The sequence below is a fragment of the Cynocephalus volans genome, chromosome 13 (assembly GCF_027409185.1).
Source record: "Cynocephalus volans isolate mCynVol1 chromosome 13, mCynVol1.pri, whole genome shotgun sequence".
NCBI lineage: Eukaryota > Metazoa > Chordata > Mammalia > Dermoptera > Cynocephalidae > Cynocephalus > Cynocephalus volans.
The window spans coordinates 44,931,787-44,952,599 of NC_084472.1; the positions used below are offsets into that span (position 1 = coordinate 44,931,787).

Here is a 20,813-nt window from a genome sequence, read left to right on the forward strand (position 1 = left end):
GACCTGAATTACCTTCTTCAAGTGAAAGAGGCTCCAATTCCAAAGGAGTCACATTTACTGTTTCTCTCATTCTGCTGTAGTGCACATACAGTATTTGACATGCCTTTTCTCCTGAACCATGAATTCTTTTGATGACAGGAACTATCTTACTCATCTTTCTACCCCCAATGTCTAGACAAGTACGTAACAGGCATTTTCTCAACACTATGCTGAAGGAACAAGTGAGTGAATAAATAATTAGTACCCACAAGGCTCTTCAGTATTTGCTATTCTTGGTCCTCCTCACATCACACTTAACATAGCTCTAGATCATGTTTTATCTCAATTTGTTCAGGAAAAGTCTCTCATTGACTAATACAATGGTGGTGAGATGAACAATAAATTTCACTATTTCAAAAACACCATCACAATGAAAGGAAACCATGGGGGCTAACTGGCCAAAACAAGCTCAGATCGGATGAAATTTACATTAGTTAGTGACTTGCTTTGTTACTTGTGTCCCTCATAGTCCCACAAAGGCATCGAATCCAAGGTCAGAATTTGGAAGCATGCCTTCCATGTCCTCTTTGGAAGTGGACTAAGCTGCTTATCTATGGACATTAGGCTTCCCCTGTGCACAGGGGCAGCTAGGTCTTCTGAATACGAGGAAGAAATACTGATTTGGCTCCTTATCACCTGCCCCTGAACCCAAGGCCATCCACTACTCTCATCTTCTCTAGTCATGAGGACAGCGACCCCAATAATAGCTGACTCCAATTTAGCCTCCATGTCAAGGTAGCTAATTGTAGGTTTCAGTTCTTAAAATAGGAATTGTTAAGCCCAATTAGAAAATACTATAAAAAATTTCTAAAACACATAAATTCCTTACTTATCCTACCCCATTCCAAGGCTACTTTATATATTTTAAGCTATTTAAATTTTTCATTATAGGGCCGACCCCGTGGCGCACTCGGGAGAGTGCGGCGCTAGCAGCGCAGCAGCGCTCCCACCGCGGGTTCGGATCCTATATAGGGATGGCCGATGCGCTCACTGGCTGAGCGCGGTGCGGCCGGTCACACAAAAAAATAAATAAATAAAAAATAAATTTTTCATTACAGTCTTACAATGGATTACAATACATTAGTGAAAATGAATAAACCAGAGATATAATTGCCAACATGAACACATCTCAAAAATATAAAATTTAAAAAAAGAAAGCTACAGAGTAATATACATAACATGACTTCATTTATAAGATTTTTAAACACGCAAACAATATTATGGATATATCCAAGTATTAACACATACGTGGGAAAAGTAAACTGCAAATTCTAATGTTATCAGAAAGCACAGAGAGGGGCTTCAGAAATATCAACAAATACTTTCCTAAACAGACAAGGGAAAGGAAGAAAAGGGAAAGGAATAGAAGGAAAGAGAGATGAAGCACAAATGGCAAATGGTTAGATTTGCTGAGAAGGATAGTATGCACTTGGGTTTCTGTTATATTACCCCCTATTCCTGTCTGCTTTATACATTAATTTTAAAAATGGAAAAAAAATGGTTTCTCAACCTCTCAGCAGCTATGCTGGAAGCTAGATGACAGGAAAGCAATGGCTTTAAATTAGGAGGAAATAATTTAACTAGAATTCTATAGCTAGCCAAGCTACTAATTAAGTATGAAGGGAAAATAAAGATATTTTGGACCCCACATGTATGTATAATAAAAAATAAAATAAAGAAATTAAAAAAAAAAAAAAAAAGACATTTTTGACTTACCAAGATTCAAAAAACTCCCAGGCACCCATTTTCAGGGAGCTACTAGAAGATATAAGGAAACAAGCCAAGAAAAAGGAAGAGCAGAATTCAGGAAACAGGGGTTCTACATAGGGCAGTGGTGAAGTGAAGTCACAGGACAAGAGCAGTATAACAAGCTGGGACAAGAGTCAAAGTGGCTTCAGGATCTCCAAGGGAAGAAAAAATAGAACTGATACTTGATGTGTTTGACCTTATTCGGTAGATTGTTACAATACTGTAGGAGATTTTGTTCATAATGAGTAATAGTTATGTAGAAAACAAAGCAGTCCTGGCCAGTCAGATCAGTTGATTAGAGCATGGTGCTGCCAACACCAAGGTCCAGGGTTCAATTCCTGTACTAGCAAGCCACCAAAAAAGAATAAAATAAAAAGAAAACAAAGCAAATGATTTTTTGAAGACTATGTACACTGGGAAAAACAAAAATTGTTCAAGGGAAGTCTTGTAATCATAGTATATGACTCAATTCAACTGTAATCAATATTTATATAATCACTGTAAAGTAAATGCTGAATAAATACTTAACCAAAAATTGTGAGAAAATTAACTATACTGAGAAGATTCTAGAAGAAGTGGGAATGGTGGTGTAAGAGTACTAAATCATCTTCAATAATAGGTAAGGAGTCAACAGAAAATATCTAAAATTACTAAATAAAAAAACAACAGTAAAAGCATGTTAGTTATAACTAAAGAGGTAAATAACAAGAAGCAACAGCTAATAGATTTGAAAAGGAAAAGGACTCTGGAGTGGAGAGAGTGGTAGTGCAGTTTTTTATTTTAAGTCCATCATATTATTTGATTTTTCATAACCATGTCCGTATATTACTTGATTCAAAATAAAATATCTTAATCTCCTTCATCATTCCATTTTCTATTCAAATTTAAACTTCTTAACATACACAACATACATGGAAAACAGAATGTTACCATCATAACTAAAGTAATGGCAACAAAAATGTGAATTTTTTAGGGCCGGCCTGTGGCTCACTTGGGAGAGTGTGATGCTGATAACACCAAGGCCATGAGTTCAGATCCCTATATAGGGATGGCTGGTTAGCTCACTTGGGAGAGAGTGGTGCTGACAACACCAAGTCAAGGGTTAAGATCCCCTTACCGGTCATCTTTTAAAAGAGAAAAAAAAAATGTGAATTTTTATTACTGAGTCACATAACTCTCAAGCTTAAGAAAATCTGTGTCAATCAGGCATCACCTTCATGCAAAAAAAAAAAGAAAAAGAAAAAGAAAACCTATGTCTGATACAGTTAATGTCATAAAACATATTAAAATTGATTATCTCCCAAAATCTAAATTTCAAATTTCCACCACTGAATGAGATTGCTAACAAGCAATAGTCAACGCTGAATCACAAAAGAGGAGTTAAATTCAAACCCACAGTAGTGACAGACACACAGATCAATAAAACAAAATAGAAAATCCAGAATAGACCCAGAAAAGTACAGCCAACTGATTTTTGTCAATAGTGCAAAAGCAATTCAATAGAGGTAATACAGTCTTTTCAACAAATGGTGCTAGAACAATTGGACATCAATAGGAAAAAAAAAATCAGAAAGAAAAAGAAAAAGAAAACCTTGGCCTAAACCTCACGCCTTACAAAAAATTAACTCAAAATAGGCCACAGATCTAAATGTAAAACATAAAATTGTGCAACTTTTAGAAGAGAACATAGGAGAAAATCTTTGTGGTCTACAGTTAGGAGGAGAGTTCTTAGACATGATGCAAAAGCACAACGCATAAAAGAAAAAAAGTTAATAAATTCGGCTTCACCAAAATTAGAAATTTTTGATCTATAAAAAACCTTTTTAAGAGAATGAAAAGACAAGCCACAGACTGGAAGAAAATATTTGAAAATCACATATCCAACAAAGAACTTGTATCTAGAATATATAAAGAACTCTCTAAACTCAATAGTAAGAAAACAAACAATACAATTAGAAAATATGCAAAAGATTTTAACAGACCACCAAAGAAGATATGCAAATGGAAAATAAAAACATAAAATAGATATTCCAATATCATAAGCCATTAGGGAACTACCCATTAAAACCCTATGACATACCACTACACATCTATTAGAATGATTAAAATAAAAAATACTGACAGTACCAAATGCTGCTGAGGATGTGAAGAAATTGGATCTCTCATATGTTGCTGATGGGAATTTTAAACGGTACAGACACTCTGGAAAATGGTTCAGCAGTTTTTTATAAAGTAAACATACATGTACAATTCAACCCAGCAATTAGCCTCCTGGCCTATAATCCTAGAAAAATGAAAACTTAACAAAAACCAAAAAAAAACCACATACACATATTCAAATGTTCATGGCAGCTTTATTTGTAATAGCCAAATGGAAACAACCCAAACGTCCTTCAACAAGAGAAAGAATATGCAAGCTGGCATATCCATACAACGGAATAAAAGGAACAAACTATTGATGTATCCAATAATTTGGATAGATTTCAAGGGCATTATTGTAAGTGAAAAAAGCCCATCTCAAAAGCTACGTACTCAAATTCAATGATTGCAACTTATGTGTAAGTGAATGACAGCAATGATATAAGGGATAAGCAGGGGGAATTAGAAATATTTTGCTATTATAAGGTATTTGTACTACCTGTAAAGCAGCACAGTGTTATTTGAAAGTGAACTTGGATTAATTGTAAATATACATTGCAAACTCTAGGGCAATCACTTAAAAAGGTTAAAAAAAAGAGAGAGAGAGAGAGGTGTAATTGATATACTAAGGAGAGAAAATGGAATCATATAAAATGCTCAGTTAAAATTACAAAAGGCAGAAAAATACAAGAAAACACGGTACAGAAAATACAGGGAAATACAAGACAATAAACAATAACAAAGAACAAGGACAACAAATAAGAAAAGAGTAATAAATATGGTAGATATTAATCCAACTATATCAATAATCTAAACATCTATCATAGAAGACATAGTTAAAAACAACAGCACCATAGATCAATAGGATATAATTGACATCTATAGATTATTTCATTCAACAACAGCAGAATACAAACTCTTCTCAAGCTCACATGGAATGTTCATCAGAAGAGATCACATTCTGGGCCATAACAACACACCTTAACAAACTTAAAAGAATAGAAATAACAAAATGTTTTGAGTGCTCAAAACCAACAAGCTAGAGAGAGAAGCAAGTTAGATGAAACCCATGAGGAAATATTTAGACAAATGCAGAATACAGGACATTGTAAAGAACAACCATCCTAGACTCTTCAAGAAGTCAGTATTGTAGAAAATAAAAGTATGTGCATGAGGGAGCTGTTCTAAACTAAAGGAGACTAAAGGAATACAACAATTGAATGTCCTCTGTGAATCTACTGAACCCAGATTTCAAAAAAGAAAGAAAAGGGGAAAAACCCACTATAAAAGATAATTTTCAGACCACTAAGGAAACTTGATATGGACTGAGTAGTAGGAGATATTACAGACTTAGATGGGATACTGGTAGTGTGATTTAGTAGAAAAATGACTTGATTCTTAGAAGACATGTGCTTAAGCATTTAGGGATGAAGTCATATTATGCCTGCAACTTACTCTCAAATGGTTCAGAAAAAAAGAGACAAAACTAACATGACAAATTATTAACAATTATAAAATCTGGATGGAGGAAGTAAGTGGTGTTTACTATACTGTTCTCTCTACTTTTCTGTATGAAAAACTTTTCATTAAAAAAGGGTTTTCACAAACAAAAACAGGTTATCTACCCTGACTCCATTTATATAACACTCAGGAAACAACAAACTACAGGGATGAAGAACAGATCGATGATTGCCAGAGTGTGGAGATTCAGAGGGCTTAAGATGAGTATAGGACTAGCCAGTTAGCTCACTTGGTTGGAGCATGGTGCTGATAACACCAAGGTCAGGGGTTTGTACCCCCTTGCTGGCTAGCTGCCAAAAAAAATAAATTAAATTAAAAAGGGTAGCATGAGGAAATTCATTTGCAGGAATGGAAAATGTATCTTCTGGTGGTGGTTACATGAACATATACATGCGATAAAATTTCACAAAACTATACACACACACACACACACACACACACACACACGGGAGAAAAAAATGAGTACGTGTAAAAACTGAAGAAATCAAGGCTGGCTAATTAGCTCCGTTGGTTAGAGCACAGTCTTATAAAACAAGGTCATGGGTTTGGATCATTGAATTTGCCAGCCCCCCCAAAATTAATTAGTTAATTAATAAATTAAATGAAAACTTGAGAAATCTAAGTTCAGTCTGCAGTCTATTATATTGTGCCAATATTAATTTCCTGGTTTTGCTAATGTATTGTAGTTATATTAATATTGGGGGAAGCTGTGTGTACCAAGACTTCTCTGTACTATTTTTGCAACTTCTTATGAGTCTATAATTGTTTCAAAATAAAAAAGTTCTTAAAAATCAACTAAAGATATCCAACCCAAAAAATCCACTCTACATGTACCAGAAAGGTGCCAACAAATAAGATTAACAGGTATGGACTTTCACAACCACTAAGTTTATTTTCACATATTAAATTACTTTGGGAGAAAGGAGTTGGAAAAAAAAACATAAACAAATTACTTCATCACCTATATTATCACATGATGAGATAAGATACTAGTATCTCACATTTAATTACTTGGTATTTTGGAATGCTCTTTCACTTAGACTAGTTTCCCCAAATAAATTCTTTCAAATCTTTTTCAAAACTGAACTGTCCTGGGCTGTCCAGTTTAGCTCTGTTGGTTAGAGCACAGCCTTGTAACACCAAGGTCACGCGTTCAGATCCCCATACCAGCCAGCTGCCAAAAAAAAAAAACCAACAACACTGAAATGTCTTCTTCAATAAAAGCAAAATAAGTAACATATTTGGGTCTTGGGATTTTGCTTTAACTTCATTAAGTCTGAGAAATATACAACAGATTTTGTCCTCTATCACTTACTTTAGGGCACAATTACTTCCTTTTTACTAAACCTTTCCATTTCTTTTGTCCAATAATCCCTGTGATTCCTGAATATGCCTCACTGAAAGATATATATATATATATATATATATATATTTTTTTTTTTTTTTTTTTTTTTAAAAACAAATAAAATAGACCTCCTTTATAGTCTGCTATCTTTCAGTGGACTCATCTAATTAGCAGTTATCATTGAAGGCCTAACAGTAGTATACTGGATAAACACCTCTAAATGTGTGGACCAAAATGGGTTAGTTGAGAGAAAGTTGGTTCACTGGCATAAGTAATTTAAGTATGGGTTCTCCTGGCTCTACCATGAACTCTATTTTCCTTCTCTATACTAAATTAAAATTAAATTGATAAAAATGACACCAGAGCAAAAGAAATAAGAATCAGAGCAATTTGTTCTCAATTAAATAGACCAGTATTTTACTTCTCTTGTGGTACCTTAAAAGCAATCAATTAAAATGATTTGCTTTGGGAGTTTAATTAGGTACATGAATGCTGAATTTTCAAAAGAACAAAATTTCACTTTGGAATCAACCGCCTCCCTCCCTCCTAGACAAGGTAACCATGAGAAACAATATTATCACAAAGCCTACTAATAAAATTTAAGTCAGACTTTTTTTTATTTTTGTTTATGAATTAGTAACATACGCAGTACAAAATACAAAGAGTTCCAAGGATATGCAAGAGATCTTCACAATGTTAGTGGAAAATGGAATTAAAGGATAACACAAAAATAGAAATAAATAAAACAAGAAAGAAAAGTCTCCCTCCCATTCCCTTTTCTAACTACCTGGTTTCTTAGCTCAGATAATATTACCACTTTCTTGGGTATCATTCCACAGATACTCCATTTATATACAAACATATATTCCTCCCCTTTTTACACAGACCATAGAACATGATATATGCCACTTTACTATTTCCATTTATCAATATATATTGGAAATCATTACGTATCAATATATGAAGCACTTCATTCATTATTACAACTGTATAACATCCCACTTTATAATTTAACAAATCCCATATTGATGAAGATTTAGGTAGTTTACAGTCTTTTGCTACTACAAATCATTCTCCAATAAGAAATATAAATATATATACTACTTATAATAGTCTTTCCATAGGTATATAAGATATTTCACACATGTATGAGCATATAGGTATGATAAATCCATAGAAATAGAATTGCTAGGTCAAAGGGTATGTGCCTTTCTAATTCTGATAGATACTTCTGAGCTGCCTTCTACAGAGGTTGCACTCTACCAGCAAAGTCTACTTCTCCACTGCACAGCCACCACTATTACACCTAACTTTTTGATTCTTGCCAACTGAGAGGTGAAAAAAGTAGTTTTTCAATAGGGTTTTAATTTGCATTTCTCTTTCAAAGCTGCCAAGATAGACTAAAAAGTTAAATAACTGCTCAGCCAGTACCACTATGAAATCTTTCTAAAACAACAGGAATAAAGCCTACAAGCTTATGAGGAGAGACTGAACAGCATGAGAAAATTGAGACAGCCAACCGCACACAAAGTGCAGTGTCTCCTACCTTTTTTTTCTCACAAAACGCTAGAAATAATGTAAAAGACATTTTTTAAATAGTCAGTGATCATACAGCTGTGCTGGAAAATTCACAAGAGACTAGAAGTTGTAAGGAACCCCTATTAAAATAAAAACAGCTGGGGTTGGGCTAAAGTGGGAAATGGCATCCCAGAGCTGGCACAAGAGCCTTCAAAGGCACCATCAAAAAGAGTGAACTGCAACTCCAGCCCAGAGGCAGAAAAGCCAGAAAAAGGCCAGAGCCCAGGGGCAACTAACAGAGGCTTGCCTAGGGCACTCTGAGCAGTCATCTCTGCCTAAACCCCCACTCCCCCAGACAACAACAACAAGGTATTATCTGCGGAGAACAAGGAGCAAAGGCAATGCCTAGGCAGCTGGAATGCCCAGGAGGAACAAACTCAGCCACCAAAGACCAATGGCCACTGAGATACTCTTGAAACAAAGTAGAAAACTGAGAGAGACCCAATGGCATCTCTTCTGCAGTGATTCATGCCAAGAATTACACACACACACACACGCACGCACACGCACACGCACACACACACAATATCACCTGCTCTAGATTTACTGGGAACTCCCAAGACCCTTATCAATGAAAACCAGAATAAAATGGAACTTGAAAGGCCCATTATTGAATCACCTCCAAAGAGTCCTGTTGTCTTTATCCTCTTGCTGTGCATCATTAAACTCATTTGGCTTTCATCTCTTCTTTCTCTAAATGTGTCAGTAACTGATCCTATCTCCTGGATTCACTAGGGGCTTCCATGATACTATTTTCAAATCTCTCCTTCTAGCCCTAACCTTTGACCACAAGGCCAGTCTTATCAATACCCCTATAATACTTAAGACTTTTTAAACTCAAGAATAATATATACATTATATATATATAATTCAATCAATAATTTTGTTGGAAACAATTCCCCTTATACAAGTCTATGCTAGAAATGAGAAGTGTGCTACTGCTGATGCTTTTAGTAGTAAACCTTTCAAAGGACCTATTCTTAATGCAGTATAGTCAAGAACTCAATCTTAACAGGTGCAAAACAGATTCTATCACCCCTCCCAAAACCGGTTACCTCTTGCAACTCCCCTCTACTCCCCTAAATCTCCCACTATGTAAAACTGCCTTGAACTGTTATTTTTCTGTAGCAATATATAACACATTTCCCCAGGTAGATTATTCCTGAGAAGCATGAATCAGGCTTCACATTTCTTCCTTATCCCTAATTAACCTCCAGCACACTGCTAAAGAGAAATTACTAAAAAAAATTTGATGAAATAGCCAAAGTCCCACAGCTACTAAGTTTATGAAAAAGATCTTCAGCCTAAATTAGGAGTAAAATATGCTAATTAAAACAGTAAGGTATCATTTCTACCCATCAGACCAGTAAAGGTTAAAAAAATCCTTGATAACAGTGTGAGGATAACAAGGAAACAGGTACCCTCACAATTAGTGTATAGATATTTGTTAATAACTATCAAATTTTTAAGTGCACATAACCATTGTACCAATAATTTTGTTTTTAAAAACTTATCCCCCAGGCAAACTCACACAAGTTAACAAGTTCTATGCATGTGGATGTTAATCATCATTGCTTGTAATAACAAATATACAAAATAACCTAGCTGATCACTAGGGATTAACTACATTGTGGAATAAGCATATGTTTTAGTCCGTTTTGTGTTGCTATAACAGAAATACCTGAGACTGGGTAATTTATAAAGAAGAGAGATTTATTAGGCTTACAATTCTGGGACAGCTGCATCTGGCATGGGCCTCAGACTGCTTCTACTCATGGCAGAAAATGGCAGGCAGCTGGCAGGTACAAGCAGATCACATGGTGAGAGGAAGCAAGAGAAAGGAAGCAAGAGAAAGAGAGAAGGTGCCAGGGTCTTTTTAAGCAATGAGCTCTCGTGGGAACTAATAGAGTGAGAACTCACTCATTGATCCCCCCTCCCCAGGGAGAGTATTAATCCATTCATGAAGGATCCACCCCCATGACTCAATCAGTTTCTAACAATGCCATATTGGAGATCAAATTTCCACATGAGTTTTGGAGGGGACAACACATCCAAACTCCATCAGCATACAATGGTGTTGTGGAACTCGGCAAGAAAGCTCCAGATACTTAGGGAGTCAGAGTCAGAAAGTTTATTAAGCATGGGACCCAGGTGGACTTACTTCCTGAAAGCCTGAGACCCTGAACATAAGTTTGACAGGGTATTTATAGGCCATAATCTTAGTTTTAACTTATATCTTTGATAAACAGCTGTTGGTTTTAGTTTTTCCTTACTCATGTCACAGGCAAAATTAGAAAAGCAAGTGGCAAAATTAGAAATGCAAACGGGGCAGGCTAGCAAGATTACAAAGAGGCAAAAATGCTTGCAAGCAGTTGAATATTAACTAAGCAGAGTTCTGAGGGTCCTAGGAGATAAGCACATTTAGTTACAGAGGCATTTTACAAGTCAGCTAAAATTTGAATTTTTGAATTCTCTCATCAATGGAACACTATGTAACCACTGAAAAGAATAAGGCAGATCTTAAATGTGTTAATATGCAAAGATATCCTGAATACCTCAAGTAAAAACAAAGACACAGAATAGCTCAAATAGTAGGAACCCACCATTAGTTTGAATAAACATGTCAATTCTTATAGATGCCTGGACAATTTCTCAAAGGAAACATAATAAGACTGGTTACCTCTGAAGAATTGGACTGGAAATCTGTGGGGAAGGAACTTTTCACTTTATGTGCTGTACTGCTTGATTTTTTTTTCTTTACCCATAAACATGTTATATTTTAAAGTTAAAAAAAAACAAAAAACGGATTGTTCTCTCTGTATCTGCTCTCCTTCAGGAAGGTTCTGAATGTGCTCCTTGCTTGTGACCCCAGAACTATTTAGTATTGACTTCTCAGTCAAACCCAATCACAGGGCTGGCTAGTTAGCTCAATCGGTTAGAGCTCAGTGTCGTAATAACAAGATCAAGGTTTCAGATCCTCTTACTGGCCAGCCACACACACACACACACACAAAAAACCCAATCATAAACCTTTATTTAATGGACATTTCAATTTGATGTCTTGCTATCAACTTAAATCTTAAAATAGAATTTAATGTTTGCACACCCCCCCCACTCCCAAAATAAGCAACTGCTCTAAAAGTCACTGTTTCTATCAATGTTATCAGCATCCTTGGCTCATGTCATCTCTCTCATATAATCAAGCATTCATTCCACAAATACCTATTGTATACTTATTACAAATGCCAGGTGATATGATGGGTACTGAAAGTGAATGAATAAAAAGTGAATGAATGAAAACGAATGAAACGAGGTCTCTGCCATCAAAGCCTACCTAGTAGGAAAGACAATATGTCAATAAATTACTGTAACATAATATGGTAAGTACTACAATAGTTATCTATATACAAGAAGCAGGAAATAAGAGTATAGGAATATTTCAGGCAGAGGGAACATTATGTGCAATGGCACTTTGATTTAGCCAATTTATTTACTCGGTCTATATGTCAGAAACTACTCTAAGCACTTTAAATTATTGACTCATCAGTCCCTGTAACAACCCTAACAAGTGGGTCCTATTATCTCAATTTACAGATGAGGAAATTAAGGCACAGAGGGCTTGAGTAATTTGACCAAAATCCCAGAGATAATAAGTAGCAAAACCAGGATTTGAACCCAGGCAATCTAATTCCAGACTCCCTGGTCTTTACCACTTTACTATGCTAACTCTCCTATCAATAAGTCCTATAGGTTCTTCTATAACATTTACAAATCTACATATTATGTTTTAAATCCATCTCTTCCTTCATATTCCCACTGCTTCCTACTAGACCAGGATTCTATAACCTCACATGATTTAATGCAACAGTATCCTGATTTCTTTGCTTCTAATCTCTCAACTTTGATTCACTTTTCACACTTTACTGCTAAATTAATCCTTATAAAACAAGAAATTCAGTCCAGCATAGCAATTAAGACCAAAGGCTCTAGCATGAGACAGACCCTGCTAAGTCTATATAGAGTCAGTATGAATCTCCATGTTACCAATCTCCATTTTACCACTTTATAAAATTCCACTGCATAACAAACAAAAACAATAGTACTTACAACTCATAAGATTTTCTGAGGAAGAAGTAAGATGACGCATGCAATGCACTTAGTTGTGGAGTATATATAAAACAAATGTACTTCACAGGGCCTGGTTTTCCAAAGCCTTGCAGTTTCAAATGTTAACCTTGCAAAGGACAGGAAATTTTCCCCAGGCTATAGTCTCTGTTGTAAGATAAAGAATTGTAACACAGCAAGGTTGCTGGCTCAAAGACAGGTTACTGATTGATATGTAAAGACACTGGGAAATTGCTGTAAGAAGAGAAGGTCTGCTAAGATCAAGCTTTTGTTGGTGGATCAACTTAACTTCTTGAAAATTGCATTATGGAAGGTCACCTTGCTTGTTTTACTGAATGTTACCAGCTTCTATTGTTAAACTTGTTAAACTATACTTAGCAAAAACCCCATCTATATTCTCTTCCTATAACTTCCTGGTCTGGAGAATAAATGCGGGAAGAGAACACCAATTTGTGGTTAATTTCCCAAATGGAAGGAATGCCTCTATCTCGAGGTTTCTGGGAGATTAACCCTTTTTGGGGCTTCTCACTGCTCAGAAGAGATGGGCTTTGAGTAATCTTTGGCAGCTCCGTCACCCAGGGGAAAAAGGATGACAAATCCATGGGAGGCAAAGCAACACTTAGTGGAGAACCTAGCACAGAGTAAGCTTAGCCAAATAAAAGGTCAAATATAATTTATTTTTAATTTTTAATAAAATTACCACTTCCATCATTTCATTCATCAGCTCAAAAACATTCAATGATTCTTCATTACACAAAAAAACAGAACATTGACTTTCAAGGCTCTCCACAGTCTGAAAGCTCACTTTCCAACTTTATTTCCAACTACTCTCCAAACTTGTGGTTCTCAAACTTAAATGAGTATTTAAAAACACCTCAGGAGCATACAGTTAAAAATAGAAATTCTCGGAGCCAAAGATTCAGAATGTCAGGGTAGACCACAGGCATCCGAATCTTTTTGAAAAGGAGTCACAGTTATTTTGATACAAGTGGTCTGTGAACCTCAATTTGCAAATAAGCACAACAAAGTTGGACAAGTTTTCTCCTAAAGTCCAGTGTGCTCTTCCACACCTCTGCTCCTGCCAGTCACGTCTGCCTTTCCATACCACATCTGTCCCCCACACCTCAAACCCTACTCACTTCCTCATAGTGTGATCTCTTTTTTCCTCTGTAATCCTACAGCACTCATTATCTCTACCACTCATTTGGAATTTAACTACTCTTCTAATATGCCTTGTTTTGCTGTCTCACTCTTAACTTTTTGGATCATTTATTTCCCCAAGTCAATTTTACCATCATGGGCAGAAACAACACTTTGAACAAGAAATGATATGTTCAATATTTTGTAATTAATTTGTGAAATATTTGATATATGCATAAAATTAAATCCCTTCTTTTATGTGTACTCACTATCTTTTGATTTAACGTACCTTAAATGCAAAGTAAACATTAGTGAATCTGAAAATCCATGACAACCAAATTCTCAAAATATGTAAAAGACATCATACTGTACTTTGTCTCAGGTTGAGAATTCACAAATCATAAGCTATATTCCAGAATCTCTTGCTTCCTAAAAAAGAAATACTCTGTGTGTGTGTGTGTGTGTGTGTGTGTGTGTGTGTGTGCGCGCGCGCACATGTGTGCACACCCTATTTGTACTTCGGAGACTTTAAGGAGAAACGTTATGGTTGAAACAGGAGACCAGAGAAATAATGGGCAACAGTCACTGGCCAAAGGACATGCCACAGGTGCCATGAGTCCATCAAGTAATGGAACATTATCTGAAAGGCTCCAAGTGCTATATTAAGTACAGTTGGGTATTCCACTCCAATGAAATGAGAGCAATGAAAATAAAAAGATATAAAAACTCACAAACATAAGATCAGAGGAAATGTGGCAGATGGCAAGATGACAGAGGAGTGTAACTCAACAGGCAGAGCTGAAAACACCCCAGTGTAAGTGCCTATCAAAGGGGACACTAATAGGAAGAAAGGCAATTCACCCCAAGCAACCCTGGGAAATCTAACAAGTGGGAGACAGGCACCAGCGAAGACAGGGGCAAGGTGCAGAGCTAAAAACTGTGGGTCTCTCTCCTCAGGAGACCGTTACATGTGCTCTTCAGAGAAACCTGACTGGAGAGACCTGGACTCCAGTGCCAACGTTGTGGAGGGTAATGAGGTGAAGGATGAAAAAAGGAGAATAAAGACAAAGTTGACTTGCTACACAGTTACACAGTGAGTTTCCCAGCCTTCAAGGCAGGAGATTGAAGGGTTCCTCTCAAGAGAAACTGAATGAGGACATAGGAAAAAGATACAGACATTTAGGATTCCCCCCACTCCACTTAAAAACCTGATTGCCACCACTCAAAAAAATCCATTTACACAAAGAGCTTCCAATCAATATGGGGGGGGGAGGATGTGGAGGTGAATAAGAATGGTGTATGAGTCCATTTTCTGTCACTTTTAATAGAATATCTGAAACTGGGTAATTTATAAAAAAAACTAAATTTATTTCTTACACTTCTGGAGGATGAGAAGGCCAAGGTCAAGGGGGGCACATCTGGTAAGGGCCTTCTTCCTCTCCTTATAAAGCCACCAGTGCCACTCCCATGATAACCCATTAATCCATTAACCCATTAATCTATGAATGGATTAATCCATTCATGAGGACAGAGCCCTCACATCCAATCACTTCCCAAAGGCCCCAACTCACAATATCCCATCACATTGAGGATTAAGTTTCAATATAAGTTTTGTGGGGGACATTCAAACTACAGCAAATGGACAGCCAAAAATGATTACACTTGTGAGGAAAGCCTCCAACATAAAATACAAAAACCAAAATAAACTGAAGAAAAGAATCACAGAAAACAGATGATTCTAAGAAAAAAACTTAAAACTAAACCACTATACCATATTGTTTCATGAACTGAGAAAAGGATGTCATATAAAAGTGAAAGAAAGTGAGCGGCGATGCCAGGTACTGTTCAAGCTTTATTAAAGAAAGAAATCTGCCAGGCTGTACTCAAAATGGAGGACAGACCAGGGCTGCCCTGAAAATGGGGGACAGCCCCAACAATGGGTTTGCGAGAGTTTATATTAGCTTTTGGGCATGAAATGTACGGGCAGAGGGACCATTAGGTTGATGTAACTGAGTGGAGAACGGCACCGATGCAGAAGCCGGAAAGTTGTTTCTCAGTCAGGAGGCTTCTCGTAAAGGGAAGTGGGGAGGGGCTTGGTGCTGGAGTGGAAGATGAGACAGCAGCTAGTTTGTGCTGGTGCTTATTGTGTGCACAATGGCACCGGCCACGTCCAAAATCTATCAAAAAGGACATAAAGAACAAGAAAGGACACTTGAAATTAAAAATAAGATAAAAAATTTAATAGAAAGGAGAAAAGACAAGGTTAAGGAAACTCCCGTAATAAAGAACATGACAACAAATAAATGGAAAACAAGTGGCAAAAAATTAGAAAATTAAAAATCCAATTTATAGGAGTTCCAAAAAGAAAGCACAAACAAAACAGAGGGGTGTTACACTGTCAAGTCAGGACCTATGAAGGGTCTGAGATTTGACCTTACTTACAAAGCTAACAGACAGGAAGCCTCTGGGACTAGGAAGAAAAACAATTTATTATTCACTGCTGCAGCAGCAGACAGAGTAACATCCTGCATCAGTTTCCTGGGCCCCAATTCCCATAGGTCTTTCAAAGTATTTGGTAAAAATAAACATGTTCATGGAAAACTAAGCAAATTGGGGGAGGGGAAGAGGAACAAGGTAAACTACCCACCAGCAGTGAGCAATATTTATGTAGTTGTATTATTCCGTTTTGTGTTGCTATAACAAAATAACTGGAACTGGGTGATTTATTAAAAAAATGAAATTTGTTTACAGCTTCTGAGGCTGGGAAGTCCAAAGTACATCTGGTGGTGGCAACAGTGACCCAGGCGTCTCACACTGCAAGATGGTGGAAGCAGAGGGAGCAGTGAGAGAGCAAGAGAGACAGACTCTCCTCTTCTTTTAAAGTCCTCAGAACCACACCCCTGACCACCATTTTTAATCCATTCACTACTGCACAGTCCTACAGTCCAATCACCTCTTCAAGGCCTCACTTTTCAGTTACCATAATAGGATTTCCCACCCTCTTAACAATCACAGTGGGGGCTAAGTTTCTAATACATAAAACATGGGGGACACAATTCAAGCTTCAGTGAGTTTTGGGGGGACATAATTCAGTCCACTACAGTAGTCATAATAATAGAAACACTGAACACTAAATCAACCAAGAATTCTTATGTACCTGTACTAGCAAGGCTGGAAGAGGGGAAAGAGGAAGACAACCACCTCGTCTACCATAACAAGGAGTCAACATATCAAACATTGATAAATCACAAAATAGCAATTTACACATATTATTTACAATCAGAGGTAAGTATCAGAAGAAAAAGCTTAGAAGAGTTTAACTGCCTCTGGAGTTCACACTAAAAAGTGGGGATGAGTAAGGCAGGGTACTACTGATTTTTTATAATCTGCCTTCTAGTATTATCTTTTCTAACAACATGCAAGTATTATTTTAAGTAGGAAAAAAATCTTGTAAATAAATTGGAGAAAATGTGCCTTACTTTTTCACAATCATTGGTTTGTGTACAAATACCAAGGAACAGTACAGGGTTGAGAAACCAAACAAGCAATACCCACGTTACACCACATTATGTTTATATAAGCACAAGAAGTCTGTCAATATTCAGCAAATATCTCTTGCGTGCCGACTATGTGGCCAGCACTATACAAAGTGCCAAGGTTAAAACTGTGTTAAACTTACAGTCTAGTAAGAGACACAGGCAGCCAGCTCAGTTGGTTAGAGCACAGCCTTGTACCCCCAAGGTTATGGGTTCGAAACCCTATACTGGCCAGCCACAAAAAAAAAGTAGAAAAGTAAATAAAATAGTAAGAGACACAAGTAAGTCAACAAAAAATTATAATGTGGCAACAACTGCAGACTCAAGGAATGCCTCCCAGAGGTCATGCCATAAAAGCTACAGACCTAAAGGGTAAGAGGATTGGCCTAGTTGGATGTGGAAGTTCAGAAACTTGCAAAGCAAAGAGAACAGCATGTGTGAAGGCCTACGCTTAAGAAAACACACACACGTACACACACACACACGCACATGCACACACACACACAGAAAAGGAGGCATCAAACTAGCTGACTTCAAAATGCATCAGGGCGCCTGCTGCCCGCGCAGGCTCCAGGGTTGTGGTAATAATTTCCATTGGCCAGAATGTCATTATATTGACTGGAGTGAGAAAAAAAGCCATGGCTTCTGTGGTAGCAGGTATATTGTTTTTTACAGGTTGGCGGGTATGACTGACTGGGCAATGGCATACGCTAAGCCACAACAGTCAAGCCATGTTTTTCACACATGGGGCGTGTCTTCCACATTGGCTTTCTTCATGATAAATGCTGTGTCCGATGCTTAAGTAAGAGGTGACAGCTATGAAAGCAGCTGTTTAGGAAGAACAGGTGCTCGAGTTTGGCTCTTCATTGGTTTCATGTTAATTTATGAGTCACTTATTGCTTCCATGTGCATTCTTTTTGGTGTATATGTTACCTAAAACACTGATGGTTTACCCAGGACTAGCTGTGTTTTTTCAAAATGCACTTGTATTTTTTAGCACTCTGATCTACGAATTTGGAAGAACTGAAGAGCTATGAACCTGTGATTGCTTCTTAAATCATTTCCCTTTTGTTATATTCTATTTGTAGATAAGTTTTTATCTCTCAGCATAATTTACACATTCCCTATGGAAAAGATTATATATTGAATATTTTGTTTCTTTACATTTTTATGCTGAGTTTTGAAAGTTTTATGAAACTGCTATCTTTTTTTACATTGAATAGATTATTAATATGTACATAATATAAGAATATATATATAGATTGGATGATGAGTATCAGTTTTTTATTCCTGAAATTGAAAGCTTGATCTGTTCCCTGAGCCAGGGTTGTACCATCATGTCATTTTAGAGGTAATTACTCTGTTTCAGTATCTCTAATTTCTGAAGATGTGCAAAAAATATCGCTCTATATTTCTGGAATAAGTACTGAGCCATTAAAAAAGGTATTTCATCAAGTTGTAACTTATTTGGACTTGAATATGAGATTTTTTTTTTAAAGGAAAATGTTAGCTCTTACGTATTAAAGAACTGGAATTTTATATGAAGATTTTTTAAATGCTTGAAGGACTAGTTTGAAAGCCTCTTTAAAGAAGAATTCTTCTAATATGACTTTGCTTGAGAAGGGATAATACATGATCAGATAAACTCACCTTTTTATGGCTAATGTAAAAAGCCTGTAAGGCAGCTCAACAACATGCTTCTCATAAAAGAAGCTTAGACCTCAAGATGGCGGCAGCTGCGGCGGCTGGCGCAGAGTAGCTGAGGTGGAAAAGGTGGCCACTGGGCCTCAGGCAGCCGGGAAACTTGTGGACCTTCCTCTGGCCATCTCTTAAGGGAGGACGGCTGCTGCTGGCCGGTCGTGGGGGCTCAACGCCACTTTGCCCCCGGCAGGAGAGGCTGCCTCATTTACAGGCAACAGCTTTGAAGTGTGGAGCAGGAAAAGAACTGATTCTTAGCTGCAAAAGCGAGTCTTGAAACAGGGAACACGGCGCCAGGGCTGCTGTGGATGCAGCCAGGATCCCGGAGGCTGGGGCCGCACTGAAGGCGGCCAGCTGCCCTATTCAGGATTCGAGGTTTCAGGCCGGGGTTAAAGAAGACTCCTGGGAGCGCCCGAGTGGCGCCGCAACTGAACAGCCCGAGGCGGCAGCGCCGAGAACACGGAAGGCAACAAACCAGAGACAGAGCGAGCGCCCGACCTGGCACAGCACTGTGAGTGATCCCTGGCACAGCTCTGTTCGGGGGGTGGATGCCCACGCAGCTCCCGCCTGCACCACCAGGCCACTCACTGCCCCGGTGCTGCCTCCATTTTCCCAGGTGCGGGCAGCTCCGCCCTGCTCGGCCATCACTGAGCCCATTTGCTTGGCCTGGCGCGGGGCTTTCCGGACCCTGCGGGCCGGCCTCCTCTCCCACTCCCTCCGTGGTTCTCTGGCGGGGCTGGGGGTGTGGGGCGTCCCGACCAGTCTTGGGAGGGCTAGGAAGTACGGGCGGGCAGACTGTCACTCCACCACACCCTGGACTCCGGCCCCGGTAAACTTCCTGTTACTGGGAGGCAGATACCATCTCTGCGACCACCAGTTTGGAAAAAAGCCTAACGAATTTCTGGTTGGGAATAGTGTGGTAGGAGAGTTCCCAGGTCCGCTTGAACCTGCAGGAGAGCAGGCTGCAGGCGGGCACTAGACTCGGTTTATACCGGGGGGATACAAAGGTGAACAAGACCCGAGAAAGATCTACACAGTGCTACAAAGGCACCCAGAGAGACCGGTCGTCTGTGCCTAGCAGAAACCTGGTAGACTTCCTGGGCGAGGCGGTGCTGAGCAGGGTCTTGAAGGCCCAGCTGATAGACGAGGGGTGCAGAAGACACGCCCCAGCCCAGCACAGTGTGCACAGAGGGGGGAGACGTGCGGCCAGGGAGGCGGAGACTCGACAGAAACCACACACCCGGTGGGGTCGCCACTGCACGATCTAACAGCCTGGGCCAGAGCACACGGAACGGGGAGAAGTCCTGCACGGGAAGTGAAAGCTCAACAGAGATCACACACCCTGTGGTACGTGATCCACCAGCCCAGGAGAGTACAAGCTGACCAGAAAGGTGGATCCCCGGAGAAGCCCAAGACCCGAGGCAACCACACACACAAGACACTAGAGGCCAACTGAGCAGTCACGGCGGGAGCCATACCAAATTGGCAACCACAGCAACATCCTAGTTAGTCATTAGTCTCAAACCGGTGGACTGTGAAACCCCCTGCCACAATGAATAAACACCAAAAAAAAGACACCAGAAATACAAAAAATCAAGAAAGTACACCACCAAAAGTTAATAAATCTCATACTCTAGATCCTATAGAACAAGAAGCCCTTGAAATAACTGACAAGGAATTTCGAGTGATAATTCTAAGGAAACTGAATGACATACAAGAAAACTCAGCTAGACATCATGATGAAATGAGGAAAAGTATACAGGATCTGAAAGAGGAAATATACAAGGAAATCAATGTCCTGAAAAAAAATGTAGCAGAACTTGCTGAACTGAAGAAGTTATTCAGCGAAATAAAAAACACAACGGAGAGTTTAACCAGCAGGCTTGTCGAAGTTGAAGAGAGAACCTCTGAACTTGAAGATGGGCTGTTTGAAATAACACAAG

The 20,813-nt window shown here is 38.4% G+C and overlaps 1 protein-coding gene and 1 pseudogene across 3 annotated transcripts in view; one reads left to right on the forward strand and one right to left on the reverse strand.

Annotated features, from left to right (window-relative positions):
- DYM (dymeclin) overlaps positions 1–20,813 on the reverse strand; it is a 389,485-nt gene that overhangs the window by 357,271 nt on the left and 11,401 nt on the right. The window lies entirely within an intron of this gene.
- LOC134361666 (transmembrane protein 50B-like) lies at positions 17,711–18,209 on the forward strand (annotated as a pseudogene).